Genomic DNA, 19285 nt, shown 5'->3' with positions numbered 1-19285 from the left:
GGGAAACTGAGTGCATATGTTTCTAATGCTCCATCTGTGAAGTTTGAAGGAAAAGTGAACTTTACTGCCCCTATATATTTTCATCTAAAATTTTTCTAGTTGGGGGCATAATTACAAACAACTTATCATTTTGTTTTTTAAGCAGCTAAGCTACTACACTGGCTTTTTAGGATTTTTAGTGTGCACAATTAGTGTTCAGCTGTGGCAGCAGCATGATGTAATAGATTGCGACTGCTGGGAGGGAACCATTATGCTCCAGTGTGTAAATAATCTGCAAATTAAAGAACCTTCTGCTCCCCTTCCTGTTCCCCTCCTCCCTGGGAAGCATCAACCCAGGATGAAAGCCCTGCATCTCATCTCTGAGCAGTTAGGAATAGTTAGGGCTTTTCTTTTTTTTTTAATAAATAACATGTTTGGCTTACTGTGATAAATATAATATCAGAGAAAATAGTTAAGCAAATGTGAGGATGACAGAAATTTCAAGTAATGTGAAAGAGTAGAGGGCCAGAATTTCAAAGCAGCACAGCCAGCTGGGGTGCTGTTCTGTTGCAAATCTTGCTGTGCCTGACTCAGTCGGGCTCCCCGTGTCCTTGGCTATTTTAGATGTCTGATTGTTACCTGAATACCTAAATAAAGGCTCTCCTCTTCAAAACAATAGTGGATCTGGCTAAGGGCTCTGTGCGTATTTAAAGCAAGGACTTGATTTATTTTGAATATTTGACTTATTATCATGTTAACCCTAAATGTTTTGAGGTATAGTGAAATCACCAGTGTGAGTAAACAAGAAATATTGTTTCATCGTATTTCATTCATTTCAAGGTATCCAGATGGCATATCCATTTCCTGGCAGATCCAACTGTGGCTGCTCTTAGATACAGGGAGAACTGGAGATAACTGGTTTGTTACTATACTTCAAAGAATATGCACTATGCCGTATCCCTGGTACTCGAGATCAGCCACACTGCCAGGGTTATGAAACTTCATGAAATAAAAATAGTCAAAGCATTAAATTTTATCATGTTGAAATTTTCAATAGTTTGCATCAAGGAAAAAAAGCACAAAATGGTGGTTATTTTGGTTTTACAGGGGTGGTAAATCACAAAATTTAGATTGCACCATGGATCTATATATATGGGCTTCCTAGGCAACTGTGGGAAGGAGCTGCATGAAAAGAGAGTATGGAGAACTCCAGTGATAGTTTAGTATAATATGTAAAAAAAAAAAAAAAAGGGAATGGAATAAAAGAAGATAGCACTTTGAGGCCTGTGTTAACCACTGCTAACGTTAAGTACCTGCAGTTACAAAGTTAGAAGCAAATGGTCAATTAAGAGAAACAGATGACTTTCAATGGGCAATTCAGACCTGAGGTGGGCTAATTCCCTTCCAGGTGCCCGTCTCAGTTCAGCTGACATCAGGCAGCTGGACTCTGAGGTCCACAGATGAATCTGGGTGACAGATCTGCTGCCAGTACTTGCTGAACTGGAAAACCGACATGCTGTTTATATACCCTTTTGCAGACTTCCCAACATTTCCGCAGTGGTTGGAAATTAGATGTAGACCCATCTGGTGAACTCCACAGTATTAAAAAACAAGTGATTTAATGTTTCTGGTCTAAGTAACAATGGACTTGCAAACTTGTTAGCAAACTCTCTGAAATTAGCACTATGTTTAATGAACTTTGTGCGTTTTCTCGTTGCTGAAGTGGCTGCACAGGACTACGGCTGTTCATACAACACTGTTTCTTGGATTTGCTTTTACATCTTTCTAAATTGTATTTGCATGGCAAAGGTCATTCTGAAATTCCTCTGACAGCCTTTCATTCTGAGAGAAGAGGAATTTGAGTGTATAGTGCATTTAATCTTTGATCTTTATGTTTCCAGTTATTTTCAGAGCCAAGAGGCAATATTACATAACCTAGGGCTGCAATAAAACTTGATGTTTTCTTCTACTTTCTCTCCAGAAGAGAGAAAACATGAATGCATGGAGGCAAAGTTCTGTAGGGAAGCTTCAGATTTTACAGATTCAGACTGCCTGAACCTCTCAGCAGAAGTATTTATGCAAGCAAGTACCGTTAGAGCACCAGCATCTCGCTTCCACTGAATGCACAGGGCCATCACTAGAAAGGCAGCACCGTAAACAAAGAGCCGGGGGGATGCCGGGAGGAATACAGCATGCTCTGGTGCTCCACTTCCAGCACTGTTCTTTTCTCTTTTTTTTTTTTTAGGACCTCAATTCCATTTTTTTTCGGCTTCCTTTAAATATTTTAGAGGATTTCATCAGTGAATATTTTGTTTTAAGCCCCCAGGAAACCAATCTGAGTAACCAAGAAAAGACTAAAACTCACACGGGTATGAGATCCTGGAAGGCAAAACATCAAGGAGCAAAAGTAGTACAGATCAAAACTAGCTTTCTTCAGAGCTCAGTGTGATCAGCTACCAAATGTCAGGGACTTCAGAGAGCTAGGGCAGCTCAGTAAAAGAAGATGACTTCCAGAACAAGAGCCCAACAAAGTTACACATTGAGAAATAAACTGGCTTTCTGAAAAACAACATAGCCCAGAAATATCTCAAAGAAGCAGTGTGGATTATTGATTAGGACACTAGAGCAGCAGACAAGATATCTCAGTTCTAGTCCCAGCCCTATCACTGAACAGCTGTAGGGCTGTTGGCAAGCGATTTTTCTTCTCCCAACCCTTCTTTGCTTCCCCTCGAAGCTCCATGGAACGTGTGCATGCTCTGTGTTTGAACAACATCTAATATTCTCAGATATGGAGGCAGGGAGAGAGGATGTTCACGCTTTGTTAAACTGTCTTCTAACACCAACTTCTTGATTAAGACTTTTCGGTACCACTGTGTAGGAATTCCAGTGCCTATGTTCGTACTTGATCTTTATGTTTCCAGTACCTATGTTAGTATTCATCTGCAGTAACAAGAAGTAGCTAACTCAGTTTGCTTGATACATAAAGCTTGATTACCAAAACAGCAAATTGTCAGCCTCAGCACTGGCTTCTTAGCATTCAGCACCACTGCACTAACATGAAAGAATAAAGAGAGAAGAAAAATCCTGATAGAAAAGCAGGAGGAAATGGCAGTATACCTGCAGCATTCAGAATGAGGATTTTGTTGTGAAACTGAAATAATCTCCCTGCTCAAGGCTTTGTCCAGTCCCAGTACCAGTTTATGGGGCCATACTTGCAGCACCTCAAATCATTTTTCAGCTGATTCAGCGGATTCAGTGGTTTTTAGCCCTTGCACCTGAAGGTTTAGTTCGCACGCAAAGAGCTGCTGTTTGAGTGAAGGAATCTTGAAGATGTCTGTGTCTGTGCAGGAGGCAAGGGGAGAGGATCAGGGAGAAGGTTTGTATTCCATTTTTAGCTGTTAGTGAAGTGTTAAGTAGTTGTCAGTGCTTTCTGAATTACAATAGTGATGTGCTCCTGCTCTCACTATCCATTTGCAACCAAAGTCTGGTCTATTGGTGCACCAGGAATGGCTGAGCCCTGGCCCCGTCCGCCAGTGCCGTATGACACCGTTCTGACCCTGTAGCCAAACGTAGCTGCTGTCAGAGTTCCCAGCATTGGTACTACCGCTTACAGGCCAGGTGTTGGTTGTTTCTGCTTATACCTAGGGCTATGTTACTCCCCTGTGAAACGGACAGTTCTTTTTTCTGAGACGGGGCGCTGGTGTTGGTTGCCCCTCTGAAGCAGCTGCCTGTCAGAGGCATTGGGTTTCCTAGGCTGTCGGGGACAAGGAAACTTCCCGGCTGTGCCCGTAACCCGCACAGCTACCTCAGCTCTGCGTGTATTTGCCTGGGTCGCTGCGCTTCCCAATACATGGTACTGCCATCACGCAAAACATGCAATATTTGGTATCTTCTCTTCCAAATTAAATCCTTGCCTACTATAACTATTGTGTCCACAGTATAATTAGGTTAAAACTTTTAAGCAATTTTACTGCTCCTTAGAGTGAACGTACAGGATTATGCTTCTAAAGGTACTGTAGCCTTGTGAAAATTTTTAAATCCAAAGCAGATGCGTTTTGAAATGCAGAATAGTGTGGAATAGATTTTTTCCTTCATCTGAATTGTATATGCCTATTTAGGACCATTAAAAAAGAAAATCACAAATTCACTTGTTTCCAATTCAAGCCATTCCTCTAGAAAATGCTACTGCGGCCTGATGTTTAAGAGGCAAGCAGCAGCATCCTCATTCCCTAGCTATCAGTTTGCCTGAGGACAATATCTGCTCTGATGGTAGATTCCCCATTGTTTCTGTTTTCTCGAGCGTTCTGCCTTGCAGAAGCCAGGTGCAAACCTTCAGCAATGTGCAAATTAATCTTGTTCACAATCACAGCTAACACGTAACAGCGGAAACATACACTGACAAAAGTAGGTGTTGCAAAATAGTCTAAGGTGTGATTGGTGAGGAAATTGAATGGAAGAAACTAGCTTTAAGAGAACAGTTATTTATATGCTAAGAAAGGAGATGGCAAATGTGTTTGGGTGTATTTTTAAACTCTTGAGCTTTTTAGGAGGATATTATTGACATCAGGTGGAAAGCAAAATTGTTGGAGGAAAGAAAAAGCATCTGTCAAACCCAGAATCTCTTCAGCTCTTAGAAGGAAAAAAATGGTTTTTTAAATCAAAGAACAAGAAGGAATAAAGGCACTGAAGCAGAAAGAACTAGGTTATAGTAAAATAGTAAATAAACGTAGAGTTCAGAAGTAAAAGGTGTCAGTGAGAGAGAAATCATGAAAAATGGCAAACAATGAGATGATGTTCTAAAATTATAGTTAATACCAAGAGCAAGAGTGAGAGAAGCCACAGGCCTGTATGCAACAGGCCTGAAGGAAAGAACAGAGATGAAGAGGATGCTTAGTTTAAAGATCAGGTCTCAAAGGAGATAGCAATGAAACATGAATAATTTATAACTAGTATCACCATTTCAAGTCAAACGGATCAAGTTTAGGATGTAAAAAATTCTCCTGAGACTACAGATGCCAACTTCAAATTCTAGTTACTCCGTAACTAGCTTTGCAGGAATAAAGGTAGAGCTTCCAGGTGTATGTAATCATTCAGGTCCAAATCCTGTAGGGTATTTAAATGACTCACCCTTTTTAAGAAGACCTTTGAGGATCTGGACTACATTTATTTCTCAAATAGGCACATCCAGGATAACGTTCACAGCTACTACAAAACAGGTTCCCCTGGGAATCTCCATTCCACATCACAGTGTGAATATGATCACATCGTATGCTTTCAGGCCATAAAGTGCAATCTCTTACTCTTTTTTAAAAACTGAAGATACAGCACTGTGAATCCCATGGGTTATGTCTTTTTAAGGCTTTCCACTTTTAACATTTTTTGAAAATTATGGCGAGGAAGCCGTAGACAGAGCTTTACCATGCAGGCCATACCAAACATTTCACATATGTCCATGGGAATATGAAAATCCTGGTATCTAGATGTCTGGAGTGTGTCCTAGATTGTTTTTTAGAAGAGTAGCTGCTGTGTTTTTTACTCTGTAGAGAGAGATAAGGTTGCAAATGTGACTAGGCATCAGAAGAGGTTAGTATGCACAAAATAGTGACCCAATGGGTTTATGCATTTATCTTTCTGTGGAGGCTGCTGTCATAAAATACTTAAGGATTGAGATGATGGGTTAGATGTAGAAATAATACAGTAGTCATTCATAATCTTGCCTGCTAGCTTGGTAGATATAGATTCTAAATCAGGCGAAATCAGATGCCACAAAAGAGCAGAGCACTTAAAACTGAACAGGTGAAGCAATAAAATTGCAAGTGATAACTTCTTACACCCAACATAACAGAATTTGTTGTGAAGGAGCCCATGACTTTCCTAGAAGGGATGTGGCTGTGGAAATGCCATCCGGTTTCCTTTGAGAAACCAACATCCCCGTCAGGTGAGAGCAGTGCTCTCCCTTCGATGAGCTCTGCCCAGCAGCCGGCCGCCCTTCAGGTTCAGCGTCTGTTGGCACCTTTCCCTTGCGAGCACTTTGCCACTCAGAGGCACATACGGTGGGTGGGAGAGAAGGAGTAGCCAGAGCCAAGAGAGCATTTAAAGCACTTCAGAGGAGTGACAAGGAGAAATCCAAGTTTTGTTGATAACTTCCAATTTTAACTGTGAAAATGACAGCAGTGTTGTTCTCAAGTTGCATCCCAAAGGTTCCCAGCAAGATGAATCCTAAGCATTTTATTCTTTCTAGTAGTAGAATAAGTTCAAAAGAAGATGAGTGACAGTAGTTATTGAAAAATACATGTAGTATTGATGTAGTTTCCTCCCCATCTCTTGATCCTAACTACTCCATGTGAATACCTTTTTAAGCAAAGCAAAGTCAATGTTTGAAGATGTGAAAACAGGTGTAAACAAAGTTCTCTAAGCGACTGTCAGCATTAAACAATTTATTTATTTGTTGTATTACCATGAACTAGCAACCCTGATCTTGGATAGAAATTCCACTATCATAGAAATTATATCTAGAACAAAAAAGAGAGCTTGTGCCCCCCAAATTTCTATTCCCTAGATAAGTGAATTATTAGAATTACAGCTTTCTATTATTAAAAATACTAAAAATAAGAGCCCTTACTGCTTTTTCTAAAAGGCTACTTTTTCCTTTCCATTTATTTTTGTGTAATATTTAAAATCATGTGCTTGGGTAGTCACTGTGGTACTGCATTCAGATAGTCATATTAACAAGTATCATGCATTTATCTTTGAGTTTAGCTAGTACAGGTGTAATAAAGCACCCTCACTTAACCAGCCTAAAAAGTGTAGGCTCTGTAATTTAATAACTTTGGCACCTCTGAAAATGGGGAAAATCAACCTAAGCTACAGTCAAAGATCACTTTGTGAACATTTGCTATGCAATATTTTTGGTCTCAGGTCTGCTGGAGAATCTCTATCCAGATTGTCAGTGATTGAAATGAGAAAATTATTATTTCTTTAATTCTGCACTCCAAATCCAATGTGTTTATCTGAACTGTGCATAAAATAATTGCCATTCTTAAATCGACAGATATTAGGTTGAAAATTCTTAGAAGATTTGAGTTGTTTCCTGGTTTCAGTATAATTCCCAAAATTCTCATTGGGATATTTTGAATCTTGGAGCTTGAGTCCCATCTGGAGGCTGGAATTACCATGGCTTGGGAAATTTAGTAAGCAGTGAAACAAAAACTAAATGGCTCTTTTTTATAAGCCTCAAAACTGGTGCTGTTTAACATTTTGTTAAAACTTTGAGAAGCATATTGCTTTTTATCCTGTTCTGCTGAGAGTAATCAATACCTTCTCAGGCCATCCTAGTTTGTAGTTCTGAATACATTGATCAGTTATAAGCACACTCTGCGTAAGACAGAAGCTGCAAAGGTGTCAAGAAGACAGGTAGAGGGATCGGAGGGGCTGTCAGATGATGCTTCTCTACTGCTTTCCACTGCGTCAGCCACTCCATCTGCCCAAGAAGGCATGAATTTGGTTCTAGTTAGACTCCAGAGAAACTGTCTAGGGAGGACCTATGAGAAATGCTTCAGCAGCAGAAAATGCTTAAATTGGCATTTATATATTCCTTAAACACTAGCGAATTCTATCATGGATGCAAATCTGTGAGAAATCTTCCTTCTGCTCACAGAACTGTTCATTTTTAATTTTAAATTTTCCCTAGAGAAAATCTCTTATCATACCAGGAAACACAAATCTTTTTTAAACTTTTAAGGACATAACAATGAGTGCGGTGGGCCAGTGAGAGAGAGTAGGTGGAGATTTTTTTCCTCCCAATTCATCAGCGTAGAGGTATGTCTACAGGATATGGTGAATTCTGAAGCCTAATGAAGAAGAGCTGGGCACCGAAGCTGGCAAGCTCAGCAGGGAAATATGTGCTTGCGGTTGCTTTTGCACTGGGTAGTTTCAGAACGTAACTGCCAGGAGCTGCGGTAGCTACCGCAAGTATACAACGATCCATTGCTCCGCGCAGAACAGGGGTTACCACAACTCGCGGTGTGCCAGCTGGGTTATCTGAGACCAGCCAGCCGGTAGGAAGTTAAACATTGGCAGGCTTAGTCATTACCAAGCCCTGAAATAATGTTCGCCTGACTTAGGAGACTCTGTTCTAATATGAACTAATTGCCATCGCCTGTGTGGGATGAGAGGTTTCCGCGGTGCCTCCTCGCTGGGGGAGCGGTAGGATTTGCTCTCGGCACGTAACAGGAACCAGTTCACAAGTGGGGAGAAACATCATGTTTCCACACTGCAGTGTTCAGAGGGTTGATCTTTTCCTCTCTTACTTTTCTTCTTGGCCTTATAGAGCCGTAATGAGTTTTTAATATTTGCACTATTTGCTAGTAGTAAATTCCCCCAGTTGAATTCTTTGTTTCCTATATCCGTATTGAAAGTCTAGGGCTTATTTCTGCAATATTGCTAAATCTAGTCAAATGGCTTTTACAGTTATGATTAAAAGAAAATAGGCAAAATAAAAGTAGTTGGGTTCCTTCAAATTCAGTAATCTTGCTTTTCCCAGAACAGCAACAAATGGTGCCAAAATCCTTAGCTCTAGAACAAATATATCAGGAGTTACTGAATAATCTCATAAATTACCCTGGTTATTGTTGCTGTATTTGTACAATAAAGACATTAACTTTTTCCTTTACAATTTTTTACCTTTTTTGATTATTCCTAATAGCTTTGTTTCCGTCAAGCAGTTTGCTGTGGTAATATAAGAAATGAAATTTTGTTGAACTACAAGGGTACTTTGAAGGATTCAGAGTTGTTGTTTTATTTTGTTTTTAAATAAATATCACTGGATAACAGCAGGAAATAATTGGCTGTATATTTTATTGGCTGTATTTTTTTAAATTTTGCATAAATAGGAGAGATGTTAAGTAAGCTGAAATAGTTATTGCTATCTGTCCTCAGAAAAGGCAGGGTGTGAGCTTGTTTTAGGGAGTTTTCTTTTGCCAGGGGTGAGGGATGAAAGTTGTTTTTTTAACCCATACACTCAGAGAACAGAAGCAACCTTCTATAACTGGTTGTTACCACAGCAATGCAACTGATTACTTGCTCTTCAAACTTACATTCTCAAGGTTAAAAAAGAAGAAATGATAAGCTACAGCCAACAAGAACACAATTCCCATAAGTTTTCTGATCATTTTCTCATTTCTTAGGGCTATATATGAGAAAATGATAACAATTTGCTGACTAGTTTTATGATGATTTCTAGTTACATGCATTGAGACACACAAAGGGTGTTGTGATACTTTATGCATTAAATCTTGAAAAATATTTTAAGATTCTCCTATGTAGGGCATGACAGAAGAAGAAAGTATTATTACATAAATTTTATCCTGCAGCTCTTTAGCCTTAATTATGCAGTCTTCTTGAGAGTAGCAAAGAACTCACTTAACAGGCTGTATCATTTTTTAAGTGGCATATTTATAATTTCTATAATGTACATCAAAATGAGGACAATTATGCCTTGTTTAAAAAGGCAATGTTAAAACACGCTATTTACAATTAAGAATTTGGTTTAACAATAAAAAGGGAGGGTTAACGTTTATTAAACATAAGATCATAATGACAAATATATAAATATTACTACTATGCTAAAAATTTTACTACTATGTTCCTCTGTGAGAATGTGCTGTCAAAGTCACAAGATTGTATTAGTGAATTAGACCACATATATATAATCATAAGTATTGCATAGAGTATTAGAAGTCTGCACATACTGTGCACATTTTCATTTAACAACCTGGTCTATTTTCTTTTTATTTCTATTTCTTTTTATTTCTTATTTCTCATTGATAGAAAAATTAAAAGTCAAAGCTGACTGGTAAGGCCTCTTTAAACTTGGTGGTGCTAAATTAGTTCAATTTGCTTTTTACACTGGATATATGAGTGGATTGGAGTATTATTAGCTCCCATGAGCGTTCTGTGACTCTGATAGCCTTGTTATGGAGCCTTGCGTGTCTTACATCCAATCAGCCTTTCAATTATATCTATTCAAATACAGTGACACCTCCCCGCAACAAAACAGCATCCTAGGTGAGTAGGCTACTGGAAATGCTATGTAATGACATACGGTTCAGAAGCTAGACATTTCACTTACAGACTGAAGGGATTTAACTGTGCAAGAACAACCTCCGAGGCATATGCATTTATTATTTAGAACATATAAATGCCCCAGGCAAATCCAAAATTATTTCAAATGAACAATCCCTACACTATGCACACCATCATCATTAAGTTGTCATCACCTTCAAAGATCCTTCCTGAATTTGTTTTTGTCCTCAAAAGAGAGGGAAGATGATGGAAAGGGGAAAAAAAGAGGGAAAAAAATGTAAAAGAAATCATCTTAAAATCATTCTACCACAAACCTATTTTTTGAATGCAAAAAGGATTTAGAGAAAAACCCATCAGTAAGAAAATAAAACATTGGTGCTATGCTGATCGTTTTAAAGGTTACAGAGTTTGCTTTGTGATGCTACAGCTTAAAGGCTGAAGTGCTCTGGAAACCTGTAATTTATTATTGCTTGAAGTTCAGTTATTTAAATGACACAATAAAACACTTATTTTTGTAAATCAATAATTTCAGCATGCCTATTCACTATGAAGAAAACTCTTCTAGGACGTGTTTTAATATACTGCTAAAGTAATTGTGAATATCCATTTTTCTTTTACCGCTTAGCCATTATATCTAATCCTTTTGAACTAAAGATTTCTCATCACAATTCGTTATAATTAGATCTAGCTCTGGTCGCAAACAATAGAATTACAGTGATTTTCTCTTGTGATATTGCAAAAGTTTTTGTGAAAGTCAATCAGTGGATGGGATATGATTAAAAAAAAAAAAAATTACCTAACAGAAATTTTAAAAAGGGAGCTGGGATGTTAACATGCTTTGTGTCTCAAAGAGTCATTAGTACTTATGAAAATATTTTCACAAAGGCATTATAGGCAACACAAATGCTTGTATGATGTCTAAGAATTTATTTGCAGGACATGTTTTAAGTGATAGGATCAGTCTATTAATTTGCCAATTTTGTCATGAAATCAAAAGCATTAAAAATATATGTTTTTTCTTTCTTTTTAAACAATTTAAATCTCCTAAAACGTCTAATCATTTTTCATGCAACTAAATGGACAAACATTTTTCTTGAAGTCATTGTTTTTGTAAATCCATAAAATTATATTTTTACAAAACCAATCTTGCCTTCAGCATCGCTGCTCTTGCAATTACCTTGCATTAGGTTCAGTGGAATTGCTTTTCAGATGCCACATTATCCCTTATTCTCTGGTTTCTCGTACGTTAATCTTTTTTATCCTTACCTGCCCTTTCTAAAGCTCAGTTTAAATTGTCGCAAGTCACGCGGTCAGACGTGAAATCTTCAGAAAGACCAATTCCCGAAGGGCAAACGTGGCCCTCGCGAGCCTTTGTTGAAGGGGGCAGGCGGCGCTGAGAGCACTTCGTGCCCCAGCAGCCCGTCCCCCGCGACCCTCGTGGTCGCACCTTGCTGGGGTGACTCGGGCGGCGTGACCAAGTCTAGGAAGAACGGAGGGTCCGACGGCTGAACCGCTGTCACGGGAACTTTAAGAAAGCCTTTAACCCTCCCCAGAAGGGAAAGGATCATTATCAAGGAGCCTTTCAACTCCGTACGTGTAGCAGGTGAACCGGAACGTATAAGCCTGAAACTGTATAAATGCAAAACCAATTATATGTATTACTTGGATCCACAGGCTTTCTTGTTGGATATGCGATTTGCGCGTTCCCAGACGGAGCCTGTCAAGCTAGCAGGGCATTTTCAGTAGCTTTGCCGTCACTCGGGTGGGCCCCTGGTGCTTCCCGAAACGCCCGCAGGCCGGGTCTGGGCGGAGCGGGCTCTGGCTGGAGGCAGGGACGGGGGCAGCTGTGCCGGCACCCTGCCGTCTCTGCAGGAGGGCTGCTGGCGCCCGCGGCAGCCGGGCGAGGAGCCAGGGCGAGGGGACACTTTCGTCCCGGCCAGGCCGTGAAGGCCCTCCGTGCCCGTGCCCGACTCCGAGGACACTTCTCCGAGGGACGGCACGAGGGCGAGTGGATCGAGCTGTTCCGACGGTGCAGCGCCGAAACGGCGCGCGGGCCCAGGCCTCAGGTGGCTGCGTGGCAGGCGGGGAGGGAAAAGCCTGCCTCCCTGAATTAGCTCGTTCATGCAGTCATGTGAATTCATCTATAAATACTCATTTGCCACACAATTAACCAACTTGGATGAGGAAATGTAGAGTGTACAGCGGATATGGGGGGGAGGAGATCGTACTACATCTTTTCTCTTTGAAGACGCGATCCTGAGAACTAGACTAATTATTTTCGGTGAGCAAACTTTACAACAGTTGTAACTTCAGCAAGCAAGTTCATTAATTGTTATGGTTTGATGGATGGCTGGGCAAATACAAATGACTGACTAATCTGAGAAATGTTTGTTATCTACATTTGTTATCCTTCATAAGTAATCGTATGCAGGACTAGTTACCTTATACTGCTTTTATTCCTCGACTGCATTGTCAAAGCGATGCAAACCACGACCACAATAAAAGTCCTCCTTCTGCTCACAGATCACCTGTAACCCTTCATAAGGGTGCGGTGTGAAAGTTAAATAACTGAGCTCTGCATTGCAGTTTCTTTCAAATAATGACGCATTAGGTACAGTAATGTTAAACACTGGTTCATGTGAATAGTCCCAAATTATTAGAATAACAAAGAGTTTAAATGAGAAAAAATGAAGAATTTATAAACAAAAATCTTCACTGGTGTTCTCTTTCTTGAGAGATGACAAGAATATTAGTATTATGAATAGAATCTTAAGATACACCTATTAAGATGTTTTAAGAATATCCTAAAGATATTAAGGATATTAGCTTGGAGCTGAGGATTGAAGCACCAAACGAAAAAAAAGCCTCTCAGTCCATTGTGTCTGCTTGCTGCTTTAAATGTTTCACTGTCCTAGAGAGACAGTATTCTTTTAGCTGGTATGTCTAAGGTAATAATGAATATAACTGTTTAAAAAACTAGAATATTGAGACAAATACCCTCCTAAGCCATCAGGAGAACAATAAAGATGCACAAGACAGTCTAAGACACAGCGGGCTGGAGCTGATTTACAGCTTATGTCATCATTTGCTCCTCTGCGAAGTGAGCACAAAGATGTTTAAATGCTGCCAAATGCAAAATGCAGGTATTAGTATCTTGCACCTATTCACTAGATCAAAACCTTCAGACAGGGACTGTTTGTCAATGCTCGCAGGGACTTCCCTGCCAATACCATATGCTACGAGCAGTCCATATTGAAAACTAGATCTGTTTATGGGCCTGCCAGGGGTTTCCAGGCACAGTGGTGTCTCACCTATGGCTATTTTTAATGCCAGGGCTATTTCCCAACAGAGATATGTTTAAATATTATGTGTACCTGTCACACCATATTTGACTAAATAAACATAGAGAAAAGACTCCTGGCTGTTGGGGACATTTCAAGAGCTCTGGGGGCTGCCTGCCTGCCAACAGTGTGCTTCATTACAAAGAACATTAAGATAAAGTATAAAAATCTGGAAATATGTCTTCTTCCACAAAATAATAGCCTGGACCACATTTTCCTGATAAGCAGAAACTATCCACACGTCTATTGATGTGGCTTAAAAGATGCATAACGAGATAAATATTTCATTACCAATTTGACACTGTTTATCAGTTATGAGAAATACACAGTCTCTACCGCACAGTTCCTATTAGCTCTGCAAAACACAGAACAGTAAGAAACTAAAAAAGGAATTTGCAGGCATTGGTTCACCAGTCTTGGGGATACTGTGCGACTTCTTCACCTGCTATTTCTCGATTATTTTTATAATGCCTTTACCTAATTAAAAATTCAGGATTGGCTCTGCGAATAAGGACTAGATAATGTCCAGGCTAGAAAAGGAACTATCCAGTCACAGAAATGAACTGTGAATAACAGAAGCTCCATCTGTCCCAAGTAATTACACTTTCAGAAACTATTCTGCATAGTACAGTGTTCAATATCAAGTAACAGGATTGATGTACATTCAAAAACACTGAATAAGCAGTAGGACTAAAGTTTGTCAGGTAACATTATGAAATTCATAGAAACTTATTGATGGAAAGACTTTCAAGATATAAGTTAGTCCTTTCCTCCTGGTCTAAGGTATGATCACTATATTTCTAGACTCTCTCTCACAGATACTTAATTTATTTCTTAAAACCTTTGATTTCAAGTATTCTACAATCTCCCTAAGTAGTCTGTGCTAGTGCTGATTATTCTTATGGTTTAAAAAGGGTGTGTTAGATTATTTTCCCTGCTTATATCTTGCTTGATGCAAACCAGCTGATTATTTCTCTCCTAACCCTATAAAGAACCGTAGCATCAGCTGTCCTTTGATCACCAAATTGTTTCTTCCAAATAAGCTCCATCCTTCCAGACATTTCTATAGGTTCCATGTTTTCTAAAACTTTAACTTATTGCTTTCTGCTGGACTTCCCTCTTTTTATTAAAATGTCACACTGAAAAGTGAACAATTTTTTTAATTCAGCAGAATGGAGCAACTATTCCTCATCAGTTTCTCATGGAGTAGGAGGGTTAATATTACTTCCAAGTTTTACGTAGAACAACCTGGGCAACCTATCCCAGAAAAAGTAGGATTTTTGGCAATGGTATCTCGTTTTCCATCGTAATACGTTTGTGGACTACTACAGCTCCCAGACTTTTTTCTACGCAACTACTGATCCTTTTGTATTTGTGCATTTGAGTATTTCCTTCCTAGAATCTCTCTCTCTATTTAATGTAACAAGTTACAAATTTTGGAATTTTCCTGTTTTAGACTGTTCCCAAAGCGCAGCATCTCACTGGTTGGTGTCATCCAATTGTGCATTATGTACTGCAAAATGTAAATTGCTGTATTGCTTGTTGCACTGCAGTAACAAATGGAAAAATTAACCTTAAATTTCTTGCTCATCAAATCGGAGTCGAGAGTTCCCTAGAAAATCTTCTTTGAAGTTCCTCCTAAACAACATACATTGAGACACATTTTTATTCTATAATGTGATTTTGCCTGAGCTCTATAGTATTTTCATTTTGACATCTAAAAAGTGGAGAACAGCAACATTTGCTGACATGATTCACAAGTGGTCAACTTGCCAAACTATTTTCCCATCTCACATATTTTTAATCCACACTGAATCTAAAAGGTCAGAAAAGAAATAAGATAGAAAATGTTGTTTTTAAAGCAAAAATAAGTGATATTCATTTGAATTAGATGTGGAGGTAAAATGAAGTCCTGTGCAGGAGCAGTCCTTTTTGCTTTTCTTCTCTTTATTATTGCTGGTTATGATATGATACAACTCTTTTTCTTTCTATGTTAACTGTCCACTCTCTGCCACACTTACCAACCATTTTAACAGTAGTACAAACATGTAGATCATACTTCTAATAAATCACACATCCTTAAATAAAGATATATAAAATATACCATGAACTCTGAACATGTCTTAGTAAAACAACTGCCTTCTTCAGCATTAGGTTTGAGGTAGGATTTTATAAAATAAATAACAGCTTGATTTGTAAAGACTACACATGACTTTGTCCATCCAAATTTCAGGAAAAGTTGAATATTTATTCCCCAGACTCAGTCACTGATGGCACTCCAGCCTTGACAAGGGAAATACTTTTCCACCAGCTCGTCCCTTTTTATTGGAGAATTGCAGTACCATTGTGGGGATGGGGCCTTGTACTGTGAACAAAAAGTTCACGCAGAAGAAAGGATAGTTTCTTACTAAATGAGCAAGATCAGCAGTGTTTGAGCAGTGACCGTCGACTTACTTCAATGATACAATAAATCTTAAACCCATCTCAGTTTATATGAACACAAGGTCAACTGGATTGTTTTATTTAACTCAGATAATATTATCCCCTACTATGCATTTTATTCCAAATAATGTGAACTAAATCACTGCTGTTTACATAGCATAGGTTGTAAAAAAAAAAAAAAAAAAAGGCTGGGAGGGAATACTGGCTGTAGTTCTGCATGCCTGGTTATTTCTGTGTTGTTACTGTACAGACTATCTAGTCGTTTTAATGAAATATTCATATATCTGCAACTGGAGAGTTGCTAGTACCTTTTCTTAACAGTCCCAGCTATTGTGGACACTGGATTCCGTTAGCTAAATCATGTCTTGTTGCTTGGTTGTCTGTGACTTTCAAAGAAAATTAAGTTCGGTAGGGAGAGTAACAAGGTAACAATTCAGGGAGACTCATTTCAGATAAGAGAAACGGGGGGGGGGGGTTGTAATAGTTCAGCTGCTTTTTGCTGCTGTTACCAGGATTTTCTACCCGCTCGGGGACACAGCTCCAACATCTGGTGCTCTTTTACATCTTACAGCTGTGCTGTCTAACATCTGCCGGGGCACGCACAGGAAGAGCTGCAGATAAATGTGGTCACTTCAGCAAGTCTGTCAGCTCTTATGAACCTTATACACGAACGATACTTGCCCTTCTCTGTCCATAGCTCAGCCCAGATCTCACACCTTCTGCTATGATATGGCAGAACGTGAGGTATTGGAGTTCGTAACCACCACGTTTCAGCACGCTTTCTGGTTCTTTCCTGCAGTGGCCCAGCCGGGCGGGAGCCCTGCGAAGGGCTGGCTGTATTGGCCCCTGGGAGGTGTGTAGCCAGAACGACGAGTTCAATCTGAAGTGCAATCAATGCAGGTGTGGAAAGTGGGCTCCAGGTTAAATGCTGTAACTCCCAAGGCTCCAGCTGCTCTCTAACCATTAAATCTCATATGCTCTAATTCCCCCTTCTTGTGTTCTGGTTGCTCTGGTTTCCCTTGTCATCTAAATTTGGTTTGGGGGAAGAAATTTGGGAAATAAATTCCTCTTTCCAAAATCTCCTTAGTCTTTCCATCATCTCCTCCACTGTACCTAAGCTCACATCCTCACCGAAATGTTGCCAGCGGGACTATCATTTAGTTTGCACCTAAACCCCATCACCCACAGCAGGAAATGAGCTGCCCAAAGCCCTGAGACTCGCCTTGGCCATGTGGGCATTCAAGCACTTCATGGGCACATGCAGGCTGCACATAGGTTGCAAATAAATCTAAGAGCTTGGAACGTTTTTCCTATGTCTTTTCTATTGGAGAAACTGTTAAAAATATGTGTGTATGTAAGAGAGTGATTATAGGCAGCAAATGGGACTGGTTGAGGAATACTGAACTTAATGCTGTTCCCAGCACACCTAGCTAAACAGTGAACACTGTCTAGGCCCTGCCAGCTCTATCACAATATTTATAGGAGACAGACCAGATTCACTAACAGTCCTCTTTTGTTGTTTCACCTTGTGATTGCTTAGATAATGCACCTGGATCAAAATCAAAGCAAATTTTCATGCCTATCTGTGGTCATAAAAACAAAAGGAGCAAGGAAAATCAAACATGATAACCACAGAGAAGAAGCATACAAGCAGGACTTTTTTCCAAGTTTTTTTTTTACCCAGCAGATCTTTGAAAGCAGCTCAGCAGGGCTAAGTAGCTTTCAGGAGCATTTCTTCTTAGGAATCTAGTGATAACTAGAGTGATTCTTTGCTGCTTTAAAGTGCATGCTAACTGCTAATTACTTATTTTTGTTTAAGCAAATTAAAAAGGCTGGTGTTTGTCATCATATTAAAAACAACTGGCACAACATTATGGTAGTACTCCAGGAAAGTAATACAAACTTGAGTGGTTAGCCCCCGAAAAATGCTTCTCTTTGAACGGGAATGTGTCTTTTTCCTGTTTGTCTTTTATTTTTAGTTTATTTCTCAGTAAGTACTCTCTTCGCATTAGCAGAATATTAGGAACTGCTTTTGATTCACCCGTGCAAGATGTGCTGGAACAGTGGATCTGAAGCTTGTAGTATGTTGAGATTTTATTGCTTTTTATCTCTGGCCAAAACCAGTTTATTAGAGAATGGTTCAAGCAGAAAAAGAAAGAAAAACAGCAAATAAAAGAAACTCAAATTAAGTCTGAAGTAAAGGCAGGGTTCAGCTTGAGCAGGATGGGACCTTGAACCACACTTTGGCTCACTGCTGCCTGTTGTTCTGTGCCTGCTGCAGGGGCAGTCTGAGCTGAGATGCATTGCTGTTTATATTTTTGCTTTGAGAGCAATTCCACCGTGTCACATATAATGGTAGTTATTAGTGGCTATGGCTCCCATGCACGCTCCTCTCTTGTCCTCTTTTGCACCTTTATTTTTTTCCTTGGGCAAATGTGAAAGGTCAAATGCTTTCTTGAATAGCTGACTAAATATCTTCCTCAGCTAGAATGGCAGAAGATGCCATAAGGCAAATGTGGCTACAACGGGGAGGCTTCAGTCCGTTTTTACCCTACATATAAGACTAAACATGTCATCAGTGCTTAATATCCAGTGATTCACAAGTTGGATGTTGAATTAATTCTCAACCTCTTTGTTTGCACTCCAGTGTAATGCACAGCAGGCTGCGCTCAGCTCTAGCAGATTTCACTCTCCTTCTGAATATAACAGCAATGCTGACCTTTTAGAAATAATTGTGTTATTTCTTTTAATGGATGGGGATATTTCTGAAGTCAGAATAAGCACAAAGGTCTTTGAATTTAAATCAATATATTTGCCAGAACAGTAACATAGAGGTAAAAATCAAAAGCAACCTGAAAAGAAAAACTGCTTTCATTTCACTATTCTTTTTGAAAGTAAGAAATCAAAGACAAGGGATATCATGCACATACAAGAATATTAATATGCAGTTCCTCTCATATTTACTGATTTCCTTTCCACCAACAAATACAACAATATATATGTCTAGGAGAATTTATTTTCCTGCTTAGTTACTGGGATTTAAATTGCCATTTTTATTAAAAGTTGAGTCCTTCCTCATTTATCATTTTAAATTCCATTACTTGTTTCCAAGGAGATAGAAATATGCAGGAGAATCATCTGAGACTCTGGCTTGCAAGACTGTTCTTTTTAATGAGAGCTGAATGTGCCCTGTTTTAAGGAACAAAATACACTTGGAGCTGCTGTAGTAAAGAGGTTGGGACTTTGAATTTCTTTTCTGCCCAGACCTGCATTCTGCTTTTGGGAGACGGAGAATGGAATGGTAAGACATTAAAAGCAACATCTGCTTATCACTGTCACCTTAGTGGCTCACCTATGCTGTTTTTTACACTGAGGCAGGCTAGGCAGTATGGTCTAGCCTCCCCACCCCTTGCCGGTAGTGGCTTTCTCTTGTCAGTTCT

At 39.4% G+C, this 19285-nt stretch overlaps 1 protein-coding gene across 1 annotated transcript in view; it reads right to left on the bottom strand.

Annotated features, from left to right (window-relative positions):
* GABRG2 (gamma-aminobutyric acid type A receptor subunit gamma2) overlaps positions 1–19285 on the bottom strand; it is a 71527-nt gene that overhangs the window by 15743 nt on the left and 36499 nt on the right. The window lies entirely within an intron of this gene.

This window comes from Apteryx mantelli, chromosome 14 (assembly GCF_036417845.1).
Source record: "Apteryx mantelli isolate bAptMan1 chromosome 14, bAptMan1.hap1, whole genome shotgun sequence".
Classification (NCBI taxonomy): Eukaryota; Metazoa; Chordata; class Aves; order Apterygiformes; family Apterygidae; genus Apteryx; species Apteryx mantelli.
Note: the sequence above shows the minus strand (reverse complement) of the source record. Positions and strands in the feature narration are given on the sequence as shown.